This window comes from Diorhabda sublineata, chromosome 3 (assembly GCF_026230105.1).
Source record: "Diorhabda sublineata isolate icDioSubl1.1 chromosome 3, icDioSubl1.1, whole genome shotgun sequence".
Classification (NCBI taxonomy): domain Eukaryota; kingdom Metazoa; phylum Arthropoda; class Insecta; order Coleoptera; family Chrysomelidae; genus Diorhabda; species Diorhabda sublineata.
The window spans coordinates 28,906,643-28,926,147 of NC_079476.1; the positions used below are offsets into that span (position 1 = coordinate 28,906,643).

Genomic DNA, 19,505 nt, shown 5'->3' on the forward strand with positions numbered 1-19,505 from the left:
ACTCTTGTGCATTCCACATGCAGCTACGACCGATGTGATCGCGACGAACACGTCACTCCTGATGTCTTGACTAACGTTCACAACGATCTTTGTCATGAGGTGGATCGAAGTGAGCGTTGAAAGAATAGGTGGAATTATCAAAATTCAAGCAACGCAGATTACCATGAGAATCAATATCATTATTTGATGAGGTATGGGATATTATAAGTACTTTTGAAGCATTCTTGTAGCGCTCCACATAATATTTTACTGTCGTCGCCGAAGACATTTTGATTTTACTTCAATATAAAGTTAAACATTCCATTGAAAAATTCAATAACTTACAAATTATAACATAACTTTGACAGAATGCCTCGTATACCATTCCACTTAGGCTACCAATTATAACGCTCTGGACTAAGTGGAACGGGAAGGGTCGTGTTCGTGAACGTGATTGTCGTGAGTGCTTAGTGGAATGCACCCTGGGATAACTCATAGATCAACCATATCCTGGATATCTTAAAATATTAGGAACTTGCTAAATCTAGTTATTTTATCCCTTTCGATTGAGCTTACGTTATTTAAAAAAAAATGATCCAAAGGATTATATTGGTAAATAAGAAATCCACAATCCAGTAATTGGGATCTTTCCATATATTCAGTTTTTAAACAATATTTGATGATAATCCACAAAATTTCACAAGAATTCTGAATTGTTTCAAACACATATGTTTGATAAATAACGACTGTAGTCTTTCGGATTTCTTTCATTTTTATCTTTTAAACTTTTCATGCTGTGTTGATCATGAATTTCTGATTAACAAACTAGATTATTATGGCCTCCTTTAAAATGCTTTGAATCTTTCCTTGAATGTAGGAAACAATTAGTACGAGCTAATGGTAAAGCTTCATGTATATTGTCCGTTTGCAGTGGTTCAGTTTTGGGTCCAGTTCTTTTTTTGGTATCCATTAATGATGCCACAGACTTACTAATTAATTATAAATTCACTTTATTCGCGAATGACACCAGTGTATCTTGGAGAGGTCCAGATATAAAAGCTTTATATTCTACCATGGACAACGATCTCATTACTATTAAGTACTGGTATGACACGAACGGTCTCTGTTTAAATACTGAAAAAACTCTAGTTTTATCCTACAAAGAAGCTTTAAAACCTTTAAAACTCCACAATGACCTAATACGATCCTCGATGTTTCTCATATGAGAAACATATTGACAGTGCTCTTCAATGTATATGTAGAGATCTTGGCGGAAAAATTATTCTCTGCTTGTTTCGCCATTAAATCTGTATCTGAACAGCTTGATTCTCGTACTGCTTTAACAATTTACTACTTATTGTTCGAATAGCATATTCGTTATGGTTTGCCTTTCTGGGGGTCTTGTAGTTTGCACCTTCTCGAATCAATATTTAGATTATAAAAAACAGCTACTCGTTATATTTATGGTTTGAGTAGCAGAAAGCATTGCGAATTCTATTTTAAAAAACAAAAATTTCAAATATACCCGCTCTTTTTATTTTAGAATCTATTTGTTTGGTTAGCAAACACTTTCACACATCAACTGAGCCCATTCATAGCTACCATACTAGAAAAAAAAATTTGAACATTTATTTAACAATACTTTTGTTCTGGTAAAAAATTCCATCATCTTCAGTGCCAAATATGAGGATTTATTGATATCTAGTTAGCCTAGACCAGTTTCATGCATAAACAAAATATTGCGTTACCATAGCAACGAACAATAACTTATTAGAAGAGTCAGTGTAAAGTTTGACATCAAACAAGTAAACCAGGGTTATGCAATAAATTAAAAGAATAAAGATGTTCACCGAAATTGTAAAAATCGAAAAATTGGAGTATCGAGCCATCATCAAGTACCTGTATTTGAAAGAGTTAAGAGGTAAGCAGATTTACGAAGATATGCTTAATACCCTTGGTGATCAATGTCCTTCCTATGCGATCGTGAAAAATTGGACTGCAAGCTTCAAACGAGGTGAATTTTCCATTGAAGATGATGGCTGATCCGGAAGGCCAGTTTCTGTGACAGTCTCCGAAAGTATCGATGCAGTTCATGACATGATTTTATCAGACCGTCGAATTGGGCTCAATCAGATGTCTGAAGCTCTAAATATTTCATACAAACGCGTTCATCATATAGTTCACATCAATTTGGTCATGAGAGAAATTGCTGCAAAATGGATCCTGAAATGTTTGAATATTGACCAAAAGCGTGCAAGTGTAGAGCATCGCATTCGATCCGTGCTTGGTTTTAAAACGATGTAGACTTCTTAAACCGAATTCTTACTATGGATGACACTTGGGTACATATCTACGATCCATAGACAAAGCAACAATCAATGAAATGGCGACACTCTGGTTCTCCAAGACCCTTCTTTCTTCAGTTTTTTAGGATTGCCATAGAGTAATCGTGATTGATTTTTTGGATAAGGATAGAACAATAACTGGAGATTACTATTCGACATTACTGACCACTCTACAGGAAAAAATTGAAGAACAAAGACGCGAAATGCTATCCAAAGGTGTTTTGTTTTTGCAGGACAATGCCCCTGCATAGAAAACTCATGTTGTCATGTAAAAAATTCATGGTTAAGTGTTTGAATTACTAAACACCCTTCTTATTAATCAGATTTGGCTACGTCCGACTATCATCTCTTTCCTTAAATGAAAATAAGTTTAAAAGTTTGTAAATTTTCTTCCAACGAGGAGGTAATAAAAGCTGTGGAGGTCTGGTTTGCACAGCAAGAAGAAACATTTTTTTTGAAAGGTCTAGAGACAGGTCTGCTGTAATAAATGTATAATTAAGAGGAAAATATGTTGAGTAATAAAATATTTTGATATTGAAATTTTATTTGGTTCTATAGTAGGCTAAGAATTTTTCAATATATCCTCGTAATTATTCAATCAGCTACTTTCATAATTAAAAATGACAATAATAAAGGAATATTTGCTTGGCAAACGTTATTAATCTGTGGCAGAATTCTACAATTTACAATAGAATCAATAGACTGGCATAATTCAATTTAGTATGAAGTAAAATATTATATGTATTATCATTATTATTATTCAGCCAAATTGTTATTTTATATTATGTAATATAAAATTGTGTCGCTTTGTCCATAACATTGTAAAATTTTCTAATGTGTCTAATTTTCTTAACAGCACGTAGGAATGTAAATATTTTACCATTTACGTCGTATATACGTGGGTCTGTCACACATATGCTGTCTTTTTTGAGCTGAGTTGTGTTTATCTTGTAATTGAATTATTGACTTTATTTTCCTTTCAATATTAGACAACACGATTTGCTTTGTATTTTATATTATTCAATATAATAACATAAAGTAGATTATATGTTACATGGCTAGCTAGACCGCGTATGGTAAGCTATAATTGTAGTTCCTATTGCATGGTTTGTCGCTAGACTACAACGAGGAACGGAGAAGTTGGCCATCAGCAGCAGAAGCTCCCATATTTGTTTATAAAATTAATGTTTCAATAAAGAACATTGGAAAAGAAATGGAAATGTTCTATTCATTTTCATATGAAGTAGAATGGTATAATTTTCTCTGGCCGCCGTAAGATAAATATAGTCATGAGATATATTTATCCAACACATATTTGAAAATGTATTTGATATTTTCGTTTACTTCCTAGTAATAGCTCCATTTCCCTGAACAATATAGATCGTCAGAGAGCGCTACTTGGAACAGATGGAAATTGTGGGGATCGAAAAGTGGAAATTGGAAGCGAACGACACAATTTACAGGAACAGGAAAAGGAAAGCGAGCTTATTTAACTTGACACTACGAAATAGAGATGGCGGAATGGTGAACATCTTGATATTCATTGAAATATCCAACTTGTATGAGAAGAAACATTAATAAACCATACGCTTTGTAGAATTCATAAGAGGTTTTTATGAAGTGTACAACAAATAAATAAGAATATTATTTAACGATTTATTGTAACAATTATTTGTTTGTTGATTGTTTAAATAATTTATTAGAGTAATATACCAAAACGATAGCTAACTGAAGGAAATTATGTGTTATAACAATATTTGAAATTCAATTGAGAGTATCATGGTTATAAGTATTTAATTTAATAAATATACCAATTTCGTAGATGGATTTTCGTTTGTCTTTTTCAAGATTTAAGAAATTTAATTTTAGTTAACATATGAAATAAAAAAAAACTTTCAATTATACTGCATTTCGTCCGAAGGCTATGGAAGGCGGTCCTACAGATAAATAATCCAATCAATACATATTTCTTATTAGAAAAGAAGACGCGACGTGGGCAAGAAATAAAAAAATATAAAGTAGACGAGTTTGCTGCCTATTTTGAAAATATCTTTGAGTAAAATCCTGTAGAAATTTAATTAGATGATGAGTAGTAAGCAACTGAGAACATACTATGACGAGTACTCAGCCGCACGCCATGTAACAACAGCGCCGATCATAATTTAATGTAGTGGGAACTATGAAAGATGTTGGGTAGCTCAATCTATTATTGGGTAACTATTGCACTAGATGTTTCTGGAAAAAAAGAATATATTACGCAGGTGCTCATAGAGAGCAGTTAGTTGAATATTGAAGATATGCTGCGAAGAATACATGCGGATGGTAAAGAAGCGATAGTTACTAAAGTGTTAATAGTGTGGTAATTAGTATGATAATTTTGGTGGAATGAAGTTTTGAGTAGAAAATTTACTTGTAGAGTTTTATCAACGAAATTCATCTTAGTAACGTTACAATACTATTGACCAATACAAAAGATATATAAATATATATATATATATATATATATATATATATATATATATATATATATATATATATATATATAATGAAAAATTAGCCCGGAGGACATGGTAAAGCTCACCATTCTATTTAATGCATTATTAAAATTAAAATTTGTATCTATTTTCTAAAAAGCTGCTGAGAAATTTAAAAAATGTTTGTTGTTTATAAGAATTAAACATATTATTGTACAAAAAAAATAATACTATCTCACCGATCTGGATTTAATGATAAGTATTCATCTGTAGATCAAATCATTCCAATAATAAGTGAAATAGAGAAATAATTAGAAGAATATGTAATTTGCTGTATATTTCTAGATAGCATTTGATAAAGAATGGCACTAAGACCTGATAATGATTAACTGAAGAAAATGCTCGCTTCACAACTGGTAGAAATATTTCGGGTGTATTTATTCCGCGCTAACATTTAGAGTTTAAATGAGAAATTAGTACTCGAATGTTGAAGTAATAAACGCAAGGTTTCCCCAAGGCAATGATCTCGGGTCGATACTCCATCTTCATTAAAAGTGACATCCTAAAGTAAGAAATCATAAAATTAGTTACATTTGTACGTAACGTAGTAGAAGAAACTATTAAAATGCAGTTAATAATTTGAATACTGCTCTAAAGATTGGCGTACAGTATTGTAGTAGGTTTTTAGTATAGTTATAGTATTAGAAAATAGTTTAATACCTGGGTGTTAATCTAGATTATAGCTTGAGTGGGTCGAACATATTAAAAAGAAAGCATAGGCACTGGTAACTCTCCATTCAAAACAAAGTTTTGATTTAGAATCAGGCTTTGAAATCGGTGTTCAATTGTATTTTCAACAATTTTACTGATTTACTGCATGATGGGAATTTATATAACTTCGAATGTCTAAATTCACCGGATTATAACTATCGTATCGTTACTTTCGATATTGTCGTGAAGTACGTGAGGCTATGTGAAGAATTACGTACGATATGTAGTCCAGGAGTCATGTACTTTTGCCTGGACAAAATTAGAAAGTTAATAAAATTTTGGGGGATTGTTTGGGGATGTATAGGGAAACTAAATCCAAGTTTTCGAATAAATCTAACCTGTGCTCGAGTGGGGGTGGCCAAAAAACCACGTTTTTTCGGACTTGTATCAGTTATGAGGCTTATAACTTCCAAACTATGCATCCTACCGAAAAAGATACAATATACCTTTATAAAGTAGATGAGAATCGCTAACGAACAGTTTGCAAGTTATAAGGAAAAATAGAAACATCAACAAAATCCGATTTTTCAAGAAATGGAGCTCTCAACAGTATAGCAGTTATCCTGTACAAAATTTCGAAGTTATTGATTAGAACTGTTGGGATATTGTTCGGGTATGCCAAGGGAAGCTTAATCCGAGTTTCTTTGACAAAAAAGCCTGTGCTAGGGCGGGGTGGCCAAAATACCGTGATTTTTTCCGACGTCTTTCGGTTTTTGGCCTATATATATTGCGTAGTATTTGTCAAGTTCTTCGTCAATGTTTTTGTCAACGTCTTCTTCAGTGTCAGTGTCGTCTTCGTTGAAGTCGGGTAGCGGCGACATCTTGCAACCGTTTCAACAGCAGTTCTTGCACACTGCTGAGCAGAGTAGACATGCTATCTTGCAGCTGCAGCTGCCTTTCGCGCCTTTCTACCAAAGACACAAGCATTTGATAGGTATATTTTAAGTACTAAATGTTAATAAATGAAAATGCGTTCTCTTAATACCAACCTGGTTTTGTTAGGGTCCAGCCCCAGGCAGATGGTACTTTTTGGTTCTTTTCTCTAAACCCCAGCCACGTCTGAACTTGCAGGTACGCCCTCTGACAATGAAATTACGCGGCGTCCCGAGTAGGTGGCAGCTGGGTAAGTTGGAATTTCGGTATAGCCGTGGTATTTTGAAATGAGCGGTATCGCAAGCTGTCCTAATTAAACAGAAATAGCCGCACACTGACAATGCACTTCTTATTGAGAAAAATAACATTTTTTTTAAATTTCCTAGTCAGTGCACCCCGTTACACATCAGCGTGAGGCATACGAGGGTTGGGGGGGTGTTGTGGGGAAACATTGTATTTATTTACCAGTTGAAGTAACTACAACTGTCCGTTACTGTAGAAGGACATTCCCATGTCCGTTATTGTAGAAGTGTACGTTACGATCCAAAAGCACTTATTTTTTAAACCTTTTCTTCATTTTGAGAAATTTGAGAAATTTGTGATGCTGAAATTTTTAACAATGAAAAAAGGAGGTCATCTGAAAGCCCATTACCAAGACAATTTTTTAATTATTGAAAACATTTTTACGCACAAATAGCTTGGACCAAACATAGCCATTATTTTCTGGGCGTGAGAAACTATATTTGGGTAGTGTCCTAGATAAGGTCTTATAAAATTCCAATTTGCTGGTGTTCAAAAATAGTTGCCTCAAATGGGTAGTGCGTTCGACGACAGTCGAACTTACGGGTTTTATGCCCGACGTGTACTACCTTTACTGTACTTAATTTTTGTTTGCTGGTCGCGGGCTGGATTTCAACGCTTTGCGGGCCGGAGATGGCCCGCGGGCCGTAGTTTCCCCATCCCTGTATTAGACCTACAAAGCTGCAGTTGATCTTAAACGATAGCGATTCTCATATTATTAAAAAAGGTATATAGTATCTTTTTCGGTAGGATGCATAGTTTGGCAGTTATAAGCCAAAAACTGAAACAAGTCCGAAAAAATCGTGGTTTTTCGGCCACCCCCACTCTAGCATAGACTAGATTTATTCGAAAACTAGGATTTAGCTACCCTACACATCCCCAAACAATCCCTCAAAATTTCATTAACTTTCTAATTTTGTCCAGGAGACCACAATATTTTCGACATGACTGCTGGACTAATGATGTTTTTTTCTTTTTAGAAGAAAGCACATATCCGTAACTAGCTATTATTCAATATTTCTTTAAATTAATGTGTTTTGAATGGTCTAATAAATTTGGATTCATTTAATAGATAAATTGGTTAGAGCGTAGAGTTAATTGGAAAATAATTATATCTCATATGTCATGTGGATAACTAGTGAATTTACTAGATTGAATATTATACACGTGAGAATGATATCATTCGTGAACTGAACAACTCAAGTAGTTCAATCCGTTCGTATAATAAATCAAACTGACATCATCAGTACGACAAATGCGGTAACGCAATATATTCATGAGTAACATTTCATTTCTTAAATTAAAGTGACGTATCCGTTAGTCGGTAACGAATACGTACGGTTTGGTTCAATAACAACTACCCCTTCCTCAGTGTTTGATATTTTGATTCCAAATTTAATGTGTATGACCCTTGAGAATATTTCCGTAAGATGTAATGAGTATTTTGAATTAGATATTTGATTCCCATCATGAAAAATTGTACAAAATCTAGCTAATGTATGTGTTTCTGTGTTTGAAGCCGTATTATGTTTTATTCAATATTTGATAGTGGATTTATCACAAAACAAACTCAATGTAGTATAATACGGGAAAATAAAACAGAGGAAATGCTGAAGTACATTTTTACGATACAGAAACCTATCGTGTATCAACCCCCTCTCTTCCACCTCATTTTTAAGTAAGGAATGTCCGTGTGTATAGGCGGATTTAGGTGGTGTAGTCAGGCAATGATTCGTAGAACTATTTCCATATTTTTTAAAAACAGGACTTGGACAAGAAGAACAACGAATAGTTCAATTAGCTCAACAACTTCATCAATCATTAGAGCTGGTTAGAAAATGCCTTGAAAAAGGGTCAGAACTGTGTACATAGTATGAGTATTTAAGAAGTTATTTAATCTCATATGATTCAATATTGCTACAAGAAATAAAAGAAGATGAGACAAGATTATTACTGACAAAACTATACTATGAGTGCTGCTACTTAAGTTTCGAAATTTGGCAGCACTGATGTGAATATGTCAAATCTGATATTGCAAGATCGTCATGTGATTCACCTATATCAGTGCCACTGGGAATTGGATATTGCATAAACATTTGGCTGTCAAAAAATGTGTTCGCGTTGGATACCGCATAATTTTACAATCGCTCAAAAACAAGCTCGTAGCGATTGGGGCAAAGAAATGTTAAAACATTCAATTGCGGTTCTTCATAAGATCTGACAGGCGACGAATCATGGATATATGTATAGGAACCCGAAACTAAACAACAATCGACTGTATGGGTCTTTCAAGACAAACCAAATTTATAAAATCTAATAACAAAGGTTTTATTCAATATTTTTTTTATAAATGTTCTTTGTTTTATGGTACCGCGATTCTACACCACGTTACTGGGCTGACAAAACACATACTTCACATGTTTTCAAAATAGATGTTGGGCCATTTGTTTTGCTAGAGATTCTGAATGAGAAGACGTATTTCAAATTATTGCAGGGAGAGGATTGATCCCGCTCTTACAGATATCGTCGGTAGTGATAATAAATACTCAGAAGCTTATCTCTATTTTTGACGGTGCACCACATTAAAGAAGAACTTCAATTTTCTAGGTAATGATTTGGACGAGAGGCTTCATTCAATGTCATGCAAGAATTCTGACGTACTGATGTATAATACTTTTGGTTGTTGCAGATGCAGGACTTTTGACTTGCTATTTGTTGTCATATGGGGCGTTGTTAATGACCACAACACTGTTGTTTAGTAAATCGAGAATTAACAAATATGAGACTTATTTTTCATAATTTTCTCATCGGACATATGCTTCCGGAACTCATTATCGCATTTAAAACAATAATCATGTGGAAATACTTTTTCGTAATTCTTCATTCGAAGAGTTTTACCAAGCATTCGATTAAGTGTTGCTTGTGAAAGAAACTCTGTACGTAGGTACAGGTTTGATTTTCTCCATTAGAATTTCTTTATTATTTTGGATTTTTGTAACGGAAACCTATTAGCTTTATATTGTTTCTAAGGTTTTTATAGCTCTCACGATAAACTGTATATTCCACAAGTATTTGATAAATTTTTCTTGTTCTTGGATGAGATCAAAATTGTGAATTATCTTTCTCAATATATATTCGTCAGTACTGTCTAAAACAATATCCATTTTTCATTTAGTCCACACCGTATCTATCTAGTTTGCCAAATTTCCATAGTGCGCCATTATGAACTTGATCTTTCTTTTTTTTTAAATTCTAATTAAGCTTCTGCCAATACCAGTTGCAGCTTCAACACATTCCAATATCTAAAAATTATATTAACCATCATTTACCTGTTGTTAGGATTTTCTTGTAACTTTTTTATAATTACAAATCATTGAATTCAATATAAAGTTCTTATCTTATATCTTATATAAAGGAATTATTGGAACTTGAGCTTTACCTAAGCTTCATAAATTTTAACACCGCACTTAAAATTTCGCGACTTTGACAAATCAAACCTCTGATGTGTTCATTTTACTTTGAAAAAATATGTTTAATAATTATAAATTTTTTAATTATTTTTCCACTATACGCTAAGATTACCACACGTGACTGTCGATAAAAAGATACAGGTGAAAAATTAGTCCCTAAATACTTCTCTTTCCGATTAGATATGTGTGAGAGGGATTTACAGTAATGAAAAAACTTGTAGATAGATATGTATTTCGCAAAGCAGATTCTCCTTATTCTAGAAATATATTTCTGTTGAATTTTAAATTCCTACTTAATACGTGCGACTGTACAAGGTACTAAGTGCAAAAATAGATAGAAATAGATACCCCGCCTCCTTTCGCTACTGCTCACCTAAATCTTATGTGGTATCCAACTCCTATTGAAGTTAACAAATAAGGTATGCGGGTTAAGATTTAGATGCTCTTATTATGCCAGTTTTGTAGTTTTAACTAATATCACCTGGAAGTAAATAATATTTTGTTGTTGGTAAATCATATCTCACCTTTTTATTTTAACCATGATATTTACGTACTTTTTCAAAAATACTGATAATAGTAGATGGATTCTTATCCTGAAGATTTTAGGATAAGTTCATATTCATAATTCTTATTTCTATAGAATACAAAAGTGATTACCGGGGTGATCTAAGAATTTCAGAAGAAATGAAACCATAGGGTGCATATCACTGGGATTTTATTACACTATTAATTAACATTTGGAGTGTCTCTTAATTTGCACCATGCTCTCTTACAATACAAATTATACATACAGTGTACTCCATTGCATTCAGTCAAGAGCTCCTAAAGAACTATTTTTCAGTTGTTTGTAGATTCAATACTTGTATATTTATACAGGGTGTTCCAAAAAAAGGTGAACCCGTCTTTGGGATAGATAGAATACTGAAAAATATTTGGGGTTTGCTCATTAAAAAATTTTCGATACGCCATCCGTATTCAAGATAAAGAACGTTGGGTAGAAAGAAAATTATACACATTTTTCACGATTCTGCCGCAACTACTGGCAATATTGTATTGAAATTTCATACGAATAAGTTTTGGAAGCTAATGAGTTTGTATTTATGGCTGGATCTCATAGAGGGCTCTAGTTACATGGTTCGTACTAAGTAGTATTGAACGTAACTTTTTCAATATTAGATTTATTAAGCAAAATTTCAAGTGAACTTGATCATCATTTAATTTTATACCAAAAAGTTACTCTTGATGAATCTCGATACTGTGTACCGTTTTCGGAATATTTTGATTTGAAAATTATGAAGTAATAACCGATGTTGGTATAAAGTATTGAAAAGTTATTAATTATTATTAATTAGTAAGCATTATGTGAATTGAAAATTTTTTGTCGCAGACCCAATCGATAAAACGGATATAAATGAAAAATTGGGATAGAGGGCTTTCGTTTCTTGTAACGTTTCACAAAAATCCAATCTAATCAGTATAGGATCTTGTTTTTCAAAGATGAATAAAAATTGAGCTATTGGGGGCCTTATTATGAAACAAACAACAATTTGATGATCATGTATTGCAGTTCTGGGACTCAAATTGTTGTTTGTTTTATAGTAAGGCCTCCAATAGCTCAGTGCCCATAGTTATTTAACTTTGAAAAACAAGATTCTATACTGATTACACTGGATTTTTGTGAAGCGTTACAAAAAACGAAAGCCTTGAGTCCCAATTTTTTAATTATATCTGTTTTATAATATAATAATAATACGCAACAAATAAGCATCAAATCAATCATCTTCTCGATATAAGTATCGAATCTCCACCGATATACATATGGAGTTTAGACTGTCTAAGTGCAAGACTCTACATATCGAGAAAGGTATTATAATGAACAGAGATGTGCAAGTTCCCAACGGAGATATCGTACAGGCAATGGAAAACGGAGAAACCTACAAATACCTAGGATTTTAACAGGCTAAGTTGCTGAACCACAAGCAGGCAAAAGCTAGATTCCAAGATCAATAGACCAAAAGAGTGAAGTCACTTATGCAATCCGAATTAAATACAGGCAACTTAGTCGACGAAGAACAACAACCACCACCCGAAGTTATCCACTATTAGAACAACATTTCCCCGAAAGGAGGGTGGAAGAGGCTTGATCGACTTTATCAACCTGCACTCTCGACAGGTAATGAAACTACGTGAATTCTTTCATATTAAATCGGAAGTCTCAACTCTGCACCGAATTATATCCAAAGCGGATAAGAATTATTCACCTCTCAACCTCGCATCTCCAAACTCTGACTTAAATATAGTATTGGACACCGAGGAGCTGGAACAGTGGTCACAAAAGGTACTACACGGTAGACATCATCATGACCTCAACCAACCGGATGTTGACAAGGAAGCTTTAAACAGATGGCTTACTAGCGGCAATCTCTTTCCAGAGACTGAAGGCTTCATGATGGCTATCCAGGAGTTATTAATGCCAACAAACATCAGAGACCATCCAACATATAACATCTGCTTGTGGTGTATTAGCTAATACCGACTATCTACACCGGCATAACCAAGTATGAAACATAATCCACCAGAAACTGGCCAACAAGTTCGGTCTTCTCAATACGTATACACCGTATTACAAGTACCAGCCGCAGAAGGTGCTCGAAAATGACAATTTTAGACTTTACTACGATAGGTCCATTATCACCGATAGATAGGTGACGAATAACAGACCTGACAACGAGGTGGTTAATAGAAGAGTCAATTCAGTCCTTCTTATCGATGTAACTATACCGAACACTCATTACGTTCTCAATAAACACCAGGAGAAACTGTCCAAATACGCGGATCTCGCAATTGAGATTAAACAGATGTGGCACAGCGAAAATGTGGAAATTGTCTCAGTTATTATGTCAGTAACTTGCATCGTGCCTAAGATCCTGCACGATAGCATCGCCAAACTGGGATTACCAAAAAACACCTTCGCCACCATCCAGAAGGCTGTAATACTGAATACTTGCCACATGGTGTGCAAGTTCATTATGTTTACCGAGCCTAATACTTTTAATATAATAATAATAAGAATAATAATTTCTGCTAGAATGAGAAGATTGAAAACTATTCAACAAAAATTTCAAATATCTCCACCATTTAAAAATTTACCCGCTACAGAACACACAGAGCTACGGAAGGTTATCATAAATAACAATCACTCATAAAACAAAAAATTCTATGCTACTACTACTATAGCAGCGCCATGGCGATACTAGTAGCGAGTAATTTAGTACCTGTGGATAATAAAAATTCGTAGAGTAGTTAAGTGTTATAGCTAATTCTAGTAAATAGATCTGATTCTATTTTTACGGTCGAGTAGAATCCTCCACCACATGCAGCTAACTACTAAACTGATACTAAATCAAGTATTTAGTCAAGCTCATTAGTTTACAACGATTCTCTTCTACTGATCCAAGCGATTTGATTTCCCAGGTACTACTGCTTCAATCTCTTTCAAAATAATATTCATAATATTAGTTTTTATCGGTTCATTTAATTCCTTACGACGTTTGAGCCTCTTAATTTTGATACCATTATTTGACGCTTGTCAGTATTTGAACTAGTCCGAATCTTTCTTTATCAATAGTTATATGATCTGTGATACCAGCTCTAGATATATTTATTTACCTTACAAAAACCTAACACAACGTATTGTCATATTGTTAAATGTTTACTACATTCTGAGCCCAGACAATTTAACAATGTAATCGAGAAATACGATTTATGGCATTTTCCTTTTAGGGAAACACATTGAGATAATCATTAGAACGTCAGAACAAATGTCACATCTAAAAATAATGTCTGGATATAAATTATTAGTAATACTGCTTCTTATATAATCCATATCAATCAATCACTTGATATAATTGTAGCGGCCATGTAATTAACAGAGTTAACTAGCTGAGTAAGTAAAATGCAGGAAATCCATTTATGATTTCTATTTATTTCACATGTCATAGAAAATTAATTACTTTGTTTCTTGGAAGATAGATCTGTCGAATATTCCTCAAAATATGAAGCTAATATTAGCAAAGATCCCATCCTGTCTTCCTTGTTATTTATGTTATCAAAACATGATTATTCTAATCAGTTGTGAATTCAACATTTCCTTCATATTACTACCTCTCAAAAAGATTATAAACAACCTTAGTAAGGAATTATTATCTTTCAAAAGACATCAAAATATATTAGATCAGAGATCTTTAAAATTCTTTTGTAGCAATTTTCGACACTCTAGAAACATATCTAAGTAAATGGTTCAAGACAAATGGACATTTAATTTTTATGGAACCTTGTTACATCAAATTAGTACGTGAAGCAAAAGGAAGTAGTAATCGACCTATACTACGAGGGCTGCTAGTTAACTTTTGAGATATGGCAACACTTGTCGTATGAGTTCTATTCGAGTTATTTAAGATATTTGAAACATTCATCTTAATCAAAAAATGAAATTAAATCGCAAACATTTTCGCACGAAGATTTTCTATGACTTTCAATGTGGATTAAACCAACAGCAGTATGTCGATCAACTCGCTTCGACATTTGCTGATGAACCACCATCTCAAGCCACCGTGTTTCGCTGTTTTTATGTATCCAATCGTGATGGCTCTTTGCAATAGGTTGAATTTCGTAAAGGTAGTCCAAAATAGGCTGTGGTGCTAGAAAACATTGCTGCTGTGCGTAAATTGAAATTGCAAGATCTTCTTGTGACATACCGTGAGATTTCGCATACAATCAATATTGCTTGGATGGATCCATTAAAATGAATTCGAAACAAAATAACCATCGAGTGTATGGGTCTTTTAAGACGAGCCAAATTTAACAAAAGCAGCCATGAAGCACTTCGAAGCAAATGGTCGCCTGTATTTTCGGAATAACTGGACATGTCGGCATTGTTCCATTAGAGCAACGAACGTAGAATGCTCAATTACGAATAATACACCAGCATTTGTTTGTCAGAAGTGTTCGAAAATATCAGGGAAACCAATCGCAAAAGACGAATTATTCTCCACCACATCAATGCGAATTCTTACACATCAGTTCAAACAAAAACGTTTTTCAACAGTGAAAACCTCGAATTGATGGGACATCTGCCTTACGGTCCTTGTTTGGCACCCAATTATTTCTTCTTATTTCCGCAGATCAAAAATAAATTGCGAGGTCAACTTTTCTCTACACTTGATGAAGAGGTTAAAATCACATGCTTTAGAGGTACTTCAATCGGAATGGAACAAAATGTTTCGAAAATTGGTTCCAACGCATAAAAAAATGTATTGATCTTAATAGGGAATATTTCAAAAAACAAAGAATTCATATATCCAAATGTAAATATTTATTTTTATTCGTCTTTCTCAAAGCTTAAGTAGCAGCCCTCGTAATACTTTGGATGTTATTGAAGACAAAACCCCACAAAGTTTTTGTTTCCTACACATCACCTCAAAAGTATCCAAAAAAGTTATTTTTTTAGCGGAAATTCGACGAGATACAAATTGAGCACAGATTTGAAATATATTTTGTTACCGTTTTTAACATGACACTTAACGGTATTTACATCAAATTATTCTTCTTTTTGTTACGAAAATCAATGTTAAGTGTATTGCGGAAAAATTAAATTACAAAAGTTACAGTGTATAAGCGATGTACATGTTTAGAGATCGGGAGCGTTTCTACTGGCGACCAGCGTCGAGAATAGCTTTAGTTGTAGCTTTAGCTTAAGCGAGCGAGGATAGAGTGTAGAGAAACTTGTATTCCCCGGCTAGGCTATCGATTCAGGGGGTTAGCGCCTGCGGACGGACCGAGGCGACGGCGCAGCAAGGCTGCACAGCCCCCGTACCTGTTTTACGTGTTCACTTGGGGCGTCGCCGATACAACGCGCCGTACCAGAGTGCAGACCTGGTGCACAGCTCGTCCGTCGCCGCGTGAGGTACAGGCCGGTGACAAGTCAAAGTGCAGGTGCAGTTGTGCATGTGTGACACGATTTTTCATATTTGCTGGCATTGACAGATCAAGAACGAGTACTGCGAGATTTTATTTCAGTAATTTATTTGATTTTTTTTGTGGCGAGGGGCGGACACCACAAACCAGAGGGTATACGGTGTCCGAACGAGGCTTAGCCTCTGCTGCTATCGGAGGTGAGTGTGATTCATCTTAATTGAAAACGAATATTGTCGCATCTATTAAACCCTATTAAAATTTGCTCGCGAGACGTCCCGTTTTGAATTAATGACACTATTAACTATATATTTGACATACATTTTGTCCTTGAGCTTGTCGTTACTTTATTAAGGATTTAAACTCCCTAGATTGTTTTTTTTTAATTCAAAGAATTGAATTATTCTTATATGGAAACATTAAATGAATAAAAACGTAAATATAGATATGTTAAATTGTTAACATTTATGGAAAACTATTAGGCTATGAAATTTATCAGTAGTAAAAAAGTTTTTCTTGTTGAAAAAGGAACTAAGAATGTGACAGCCAAACAAGACACTGGTTAATAAACTAAGAGACCCGTCTGAATTAGTTTTTTTATAAAAAAGAAATACATTTCGACTCTATTATTATTTATCAGATATGACATAAAATGAAATAGGTATCACATAGGCAAATATTTATTCATTATCTAAATGTGTATATTCTCTCAAATATAATTTAAATTTCTAAATTGCATTGGGAATTTTAAAATTCTAATTATTTATATTAATATCTCATCTGCGTTTAGTGGAGATCTTTCTTTTAAACAATGGTCACTGAGTTTCTTTGATATTCTATGTACAATCTAAATCATTTTGAACTCCCTTTTGTACTAGTTCTTCATTCACTATTCTATATTTCCCAGCCATTTTTCTATGCGTATTCTCTAGTCCTTTTTTCTAGGTTTTCTTAACTTTTTCCAAATTCTATCACATTTTTTTACATAAAGCGTTTTTTACAACCAAATTCACATATTCCAAAAATTACACTACATCTACGAAATCAACAAATTATTTACTTTTTTGTATTTCTTATTACAATCCGTTTTCTTTTTATTATCATTGTCACGATCTTAACCCAATAAAATTATTTACGATTTTAAATGCAGCACAGTCAATTGTAATAAGAGCAGTATCATGTAATTTTTGAAATACAGTACTGATTACTCAATGATATAGAAGCTCAAAGATCCAATTTCCCAGTAAATATTATTTTATTTGAAAAATTGATTAGACAATAAACATTAGTGTGGAATGTTTTATCAAATTTTATTAACAAAAATCGTTGGCTAAATTTGACAGTTGAGAAAGATCGTTTCTCATCAGAAAAATTAATATATATATATATATATATATATATATATATATATATATATATATATATATATATTTCTTTAATTTCTTAAACCTTTTGATGTTTGCTTTACATAGACAGCATCACAATTAGTACAAGGCACTTGATATATAATATTATTTCTTTTGTTTTTTGGTGTTTTGGATTTTAATTTAGTGAAATATTTGGATAATGTATCATGTCCCTTATGACTTATACTAATGTCATATTTATTGAAATAATTCGATAATGGTTGGAAAAGTCCTTGTACAAGGATAAAAAGTTCTGCATAATATTTATTAAAGAGAAACAATCATAATTAAATTTTAAATCAATACAGCATCGGTATATCCACCTTCTCATTGTAAACATTTAATTGTTCTTTTGTCAAACTCTTGTATTACTTCCTGTATCATATTTGGAGTAATTTTTTGAGATTCTTTAGAAATAATTCTCTCAAAATGGTCTACATCATTGAATGGTAAACCTGTTGTTTTAAGTAAACTCATAAAAAAGTCCAGGGAAGTCAAATAAGCAGATCTAGGAGGCCAAAAAATATTTGAATACCTGTGAATCAACTTCCCATTAAAAATATTTTCAAGGAGTACTCTAACGTTTGATGTACTATGGATGGAAGCACCGTCTTGTTGGAACCAAATTGTCATACGTTCTTGTAACGGAAGGTCGTACAAAAAATCACTTGAGTTTCTAATAATTGTAAGTATTGTGTGGCATTTAAGGAATGTAGAAAAAAAGGTCCAACTAATTTATTTTTGTACACACCACACCATACGTTCGTATTAAGAAAATATTGGTTCCGAGATTTTAACAAAATTTGGATTACTATTAGACCACCAGCGACAATTTTTATAATGAGACGGTTCAGTTTGAGGAAAATGTTGTATTATGGGAAAATATTATAGCTCTTGTGAAAAAACAGGTCTTCATCCAACTTTCTATGAATCAGAGCGTAGAATTCAAAACGAATATCGTAATCCCTTGGAAGTATCGTGATATTTATTATCCTTCAAAATATTTGCCACTGGATCTTTACTTACTGAAGTAATTTGGATCGCAGAGGCCCTGTTTCTTAATGAAATTTTTGGGTCTTCTACGACAGAAAGCATCACTTCAAATTCAACTTTAATATAAAACATTGTATATTTTTGTTTGTAGCAAAGCGACTACAACTTATAGTTAAAAATACGATACACTAATGAGTTTACGAGTATCTATCAATTATGGAGTTTCGAGTTCATCATTTGTTTCATAAATAATTAGTTCAATACTATTTTATTCCCGTAGCTCTGTTCATTATTCATAAATTTTACCATATTTGGTATAATTGTTACGGTTTGCTTTATCAGAAAGTTAGTTATAAAACTTCTATTGTTTTGGTAACGCAGTTAATAATGTTTCCAGTTGGTAAATTGTTATATATGAGCTCTCTAGTCTATTATTAAGTGCTTCGCAGCTATTATTCTATGATATATCATAAAATTGGAATTTCATCTTTGAACAGAATCTGTAATTTAATTTCAAATTAACTTAACAATATTAGGATTTTATTTATTGCTATGCGTACCCCATATCTATGAGTTCATTACATTGTACAATTGAAATGTTCCACTTTATTCTAGGATTCCTCTTCTTTTATACCCTTGTTTACTGTCTCATTACTTCTTGCTATACAAAACCAACTCTTTTACTTGGGATTCAGCATAGATTTAACTATTCCACAGATTTTACGAGGAATCTTGTATATTGATTAGCCGCATCTGCTGAGAATCCCTGTTTTTTGCTTTTATATTTAAAATATTTAAGGAGAAAAGAAGTAGATTTCGAGTAATACTTCGCAATAATATTTATGGTTTCATTCTGACATATATAATGTAAGTGAATGGAAGGTTTGATGGACTAAATATTTGTTTTGTTCATTAAGATCA

The 19,505-nt window shown here is 33.2% G+C and overlaps 1 protein-coding gene across 1 annotated transcript in view; it reads left to right on the top strand.

The window, feature by feature from the left end:
- The first annotated feature begins 16,339 nt into the window (after positions 1–16,339).
- Positions 16,340–19,505, top strand: part of LOC130441952 (glucose transporter type 1) — a 537,558-nt gene continuing 534,392 nt past the window's right edge. The window contains exon 1 of the mRNA XM_056775874.1: positions 16,340–16,385. The gene's annotated coding sequence lies outside the window, so the exon portion shown is untranslated. The remainder of the gene's footprint in view (positions 16,386–19,505) is intronic.